General features: G+C 38.4%; 1 pseudogene; it reads right to left on the bottom strand.

Annotated features, from left to right (window-relative positions):
- Positions 1-2,279: 2,279 nt before the first annotated feature.
- On the bottom strand, positions 2,280-2,711 carry LOC100401826 (NADH dehydrogenase (ubiquinone) 1 alpha subcomplex, 4, 9kDa pseudogene; annotated as a pseudogene).
- Positions 2,712-5,226: the final 2,515 nt, after the last annotated feature.

Here is a 5,226-nt window from a genome sequence, read left to right as displayed (position 1 = left end):
ATGATACTGGCTGTGGGTCTGTCATAAATAGCTCTTATAATTTTGAGATATGTTCTATCAGTGCCTAGTTCATTGAGAGTTTTTAGCATAAAGGAGAGTTGAATTTTATTGAAAGCCTTCTCTGCATCTATTGAGATAATCATGTGGTTTTTGTCTTTGGTTCTGTTTATGTAATGGATTATATATATTGAAAAATGGAATTTTCTTAGAAGAAAGAAGGAAAACCAAAAACAGCTATTGGGTAGAAAATTAGTACTGTTTGTTCGCGACAGAAATCAAAATAGACAGACCTCAGTGACCAAGTATATTTTAAGGCCAGGAGTAGAGATGACTTTAAGGCTCTGGCTTATGCTTCTCAGGTAATTGTATAATTATATATATAGACATGTTTCAAGAGGTTTAGATTCGGAAGAATTAACTGTATTAGAGTGCATTCATATGTGCCTTAGGGATAAAGAAAAGCCTTGAAATGAGAGTTTATGTTAACTGCTGTATGGAATTCAGTCTGTTTTGAATGAAAACTGAATATTCACTAAATGATTACCCTAAATTAAGCACATGTGGGAACAATATGTGCATATCCAACAGTTTGATCTCATTTGTCAATAAAGTAAACATAACTCTGGGTGCCAGTATTAATGAGAAATAAAATATTCTGCATAGGAAAATATTCCTTTTAAGACAAAAGAAATTTGAATTTTCTTCTCTATACGGTTCCTCATTAAATGTTGGACATTATCTCTTCTTTATGTACTCACTACAAATCCTTAAGCTGAAAAAGTTTATTTACCATGACCTAAACTTCCAGGCTTCTATTTCCAAAGTAATCAATCTTTTCAGTCATTCTTCTCAGAGACATTGAAAAAATGCTCTTCAATAAGGGCACATTTGATCTTTGCCTATATTGGGAGGCCTGTTTATTTCTAAAGACACGTTGCTATGTTACAAATGTACCATCCCCATACTATAGACATGAAGATAGCTGTTTGAAATTAGCCTATATAAGCTGATAATGGGAAATAATAAATATGAAAGAGAATTCTAAAACATCAGTCCATGTTCACATTTTTCTTCCCTTCCTTTTCAAATAAATACAATTTTTCCTTTATTCCTTCTTTCCTTTTTTTCAGAGAAAATGCATTTGATGTTCTTAAGTAATTTGTCATTAAAGAGAACTCGATGGTAGATTGTTTCAGTTCGTCAGCCTTACTGTCCTGTGATTTTTTTACCACACTTTAGATAAAGAAAACTTAACCTCAGCACTTTGTAAATAAACAGTTTTCTCCAGGACCACGTTACTTTCCATTTGTTGTGGAAGCACTTAAATGGACATTCTAAACATTGATTCATGTTGGAGGCAATCTCCAATTAGTGTAAACAGCATGAAGACATTGACACTAATTTATAATGAGCATTAAATCTTAAAAGGGACACTGAGCTCTACAGGGTAAGATTTCGTAGTGACAGCTTCTAGGACCAGTGATATGTTCAACATGATTCTGAAGTAGAGGAAAACCACTAGATTCCACTTTATGTATGAAAACCACTAGATTCCACTTTATGTATGCCGTAGAGGAAAGAAGTTATAATTTTATAACTTTCAAATTAAATAAAATTGTATTCTATGTTATAGAATATTACATAATTTCCTTAGCATGTTTCAATTTGGGACATTTATATTTATGGGCATAAAGGTGATCCGCTCCTCAGTAGTCATTTTCCAATTACCTACTATGCAAAATTTTATCCCAACATTGTATAAGTCCATACGAAATATGGTAACAGCCTTCCCATTGGTCTTCCTGGTCACCTCCTCTTTCCCAATCTGGATCCATTCTGTATGTTATGATTACAGAACAATACTGATCATATCATTCAGGTACTTACTGTCTTACTGATGCCCCACCACCCGCCTGGGAACACTACAGCCCTCAGCCTAACATTCAAGGTCCTGTGGGATGTGACCACAATCTAACTCTCAGCCCTGTTTGCCATTGCTCTTCTTTTGTCATTTGCATCAATGCCCTCACTTCATGAAGGGGTTAATCATGCTACCCGGGTAGCTGCTTCTTTGAGCATAAACCTATAAGTAGGGGATCATTCGCTTTTTTTGACGACACTACATATTCTTCCTGCCTCTACATATGTTCTTTCTCCTATAAGTAGGAAATCCCCATTTCTCTCTACCTACATCTTTTCTAAATTTGAATACTTATAAAATCTTAGCAGTCAGACATAGCAACTCCTATGTCTCGCTTCCCCACCAATAACTGTAGAGGTTCTTTTTTTTTTTTCCAAGTTTCAGTTATTTATTAATCAGTGTAATCACCAATAGATTACATTAACATGATTTCATGCATTTAGAGAAGAAATATTTCCTGGTTCAGTGGAAAATTGTGTGGATGGCTTCTGGAAGACCTTCATTTTAAAGCAGCTTTACATTCCATTTAGAAATCTGGACGTTCTTCCTTCAGTTTGCTGTAATCCACATTCACTGAGTAGAACTTGTATTGATCATTGGGACCCAGTTTGTTCCAGGGCTCTGGGTTATTCTTTTTGTCCCAACAAACATCTGGATTGAACAATGCCAAACGCAAGAGATACAGGGCTGCTCCACCACCTCCAGCTCCAATAAATACAAAGAGGGAGATCAAGCTCGGATGCTTCTTGGCCTGACCTAAGATGTGGCGGAGCATGTTTGCGGCAGAGACCTCCGATTGGAAAGAAGAAAATCAGCCCAGCCATCAGGCCTCGGGCTAAGCAGTATCTGCACTGACAGTGTGCCGACTTCCAAAGTCTGTAGAGGTTCTTTACCTGTGATCCCATGTGATGCTCATCTTTATGGAACAGGTATGACGAGCACATTGAGCAGACAAGAACATTGTTAATTCACTCTGTCTTGAGGGTGAAAATGGCTCATGTTATTTTTCCGTTCATTTGGTAACTGACAGAAACTGGAGAATTCTACAGGATCTGCAAAGATATACCCAGTTCACAGTTCATTTTTAGAGGGAAAATACAAGCAGAGGTTCAGAGCTTGGACGCTGGGATCATGCAAACCTGAGTCAAACTAAGCTTCCCAGTTAGTACCTGTGTGACCTTGAGCAAGTTTCTTATGCACCTTGAGCCTCCTCATAGAAGAACGGGGATTGAAATTACTTGGCTGTCACAATAAGGTGATGGTATGGTTGATGAAAAAATGCCAACAAAAGCACCTAAAGGACATAAACTTCCTTTCTGGAAATGGAAACATAAATTATGGGCACATTTTACAAAATGGGAGACCAAGCAGGAAGCCCCCAGTTGAAGATATTGGCTTCTCAGGTCTTCATATCCCTATGAGGTCATAAAAGTTACCGAAGAATTGCCCAACTCCCACTGCCACCATGGGAAAATTCCGCAGAGTATGAAGCTTGCTTCTGTCATTCTCTTGAGTGTTTTTATACCTTCCCACTTGAGTCTTCTGTGCTGGTTGTGTATGCCCATCCACCAGACACAAATCATGGGTATATAACAATCCTAGTACATTTCTAAGTGTCTATCATATTAGATGGGCCATTTTCCCTTAGACCTGCCTGAGGTCCATTACTGTTCTAATATTGCCTACCTCATTTGGTAGCGGAAAGACTTGAGCGAGATAATGCACTAAGTGCTAAGAAAGTGCTTAGCCCAGTGCTGGGCGCATAGTACGTACTCATTAACTCATAGTTGCAAGTATCATTTTGGTGTTTGTGCATTAGTTTTTTTCCCCTCCCATGGAGGACACAGTGGAAATGATTTACAGTAGGTTATCCAAATCTTTTGTCAGGTGAAACTACTTTGAATTTCTCTTAAGTCTTACCAGGACCAATGGGAACAATAGGAAGTAGAATGGAAACAATTATATTTTTAATGGTATAAAGTATTACTCAAAAGGCATATGGAACCAGTTCTGACCTCACTTGCATTTGTAATAAACATTTTCTTTGTTAAAGTAGGACCAGAAAAAGGTGGAGAAAGGCAATAAAGACAGAGAGAGCTGTGCACAGTGCCTCCTGGCTATAATCCCAGCACTTTGGGAGGCTGGGGTGGGAGGATCAACTGAGGCCAGGAGTTTGAGACTAGTCTAGGCAACATAGTGAGACTCTGGCTCTGCCAAAAATTTTAAAAATTAGCTGGGTGTGGTGCACACCTTTAGTCCTACCTACTCAAGAGGCTGAGGTGGGAGGATCACTTGAGCCCAGGAGTTTGAGGCTGCAGTGAGTTATGTTCACACTACTGGACTCTACCCTGGGCAATAGAGCAAGACCCTGTCTCATAAAAAGAAAGAAAAAAGCAGAGAGGATCAAGGCAGTCATTTGAAATCTCTGGCTATTCTATATGACTGTTGAATAACTCATTTTCATTGTATCGAATTTTAAATAAGCAGCATGTAGTATTGAGTACTGACCATGTATTCAGTGTCCCACCAGATTATCTGAAGGAATGCAAAGGCAATATATGGCATGATGCTTCCTCCACTTTGGCCTGACCTCTTATCATTAGAGTGCTTTGGAGTCCAGCTTTAGTCCTATTTTCTTTCTTCTGTACCATACTCATGCATTTGGTAAGTTCATCCAGTCTCATGGCTTTAAATTCCAACTATTTAAAATTATGTCAACGACTCCAAAATTATTTACATCTCCATTTAGACCTCTCTCCTAAACCCCAGATTCAAATGTCCATTTGCCTAGTATACATATTTACTAAGGGATCTCCAATCTGAGATGGATTTTGATCCTAAAAGACTGCAAATGTTCCCCTTCTCACCAACCCCATCATCTACAGCAAAAATCTATTCCACTAGCAGCCTCCCCGTCTCAGTTAACAGTATCCACATCTTTTCAATTACTAGGACCCGAAACCTTGGAGTTGTCCTCAATTCTCCTCTTTTTTTCAGATTCCCTAACTAATTTGTCATTGAAACTGCTGGATTTACTTCCGAATTTGTCCAGAAGCCAACCACTTTTCATTAACTCCACTGTTAGCACTAAGGTCTGAGCAATCATCAACTGGATGACTGGGTTTATACAATAGTCTCTTAACTGTTCTTTTAGTTTTTAGCCTTATCCTCACTTCAGTCTATTCTCAATTCATCTGAGTGATGCTCTGAGAACATGAGTCACATCATGTCACCCCTCTACTCAAACCTTTGAGGACTTCCCATTCAGATTAAAAGCCAAAATCTTTACAATGACCTCCAGGGAT

The sequence above is a fragment of the Callithrix jacchus genome, chromosome 2 (genome assembly GCF_049354715.1).
Source record: "Callithrix jacchus isolate 240 chromosome 2, calJac240_pri, whole genome shotgun sequence".
In the NCBI taxonomy this organism is placed as follows: Eukaryota; Metazoa; Chordata; class Mammalia; order Primates; family Cebidae; genus Callithrix; species Callithrix jacchus.
The sequence above is the reverse complement of the archived record's forward strand: the minus strand, read 5'-3'. Positions and strand labels throughout refer to the sequence as shown.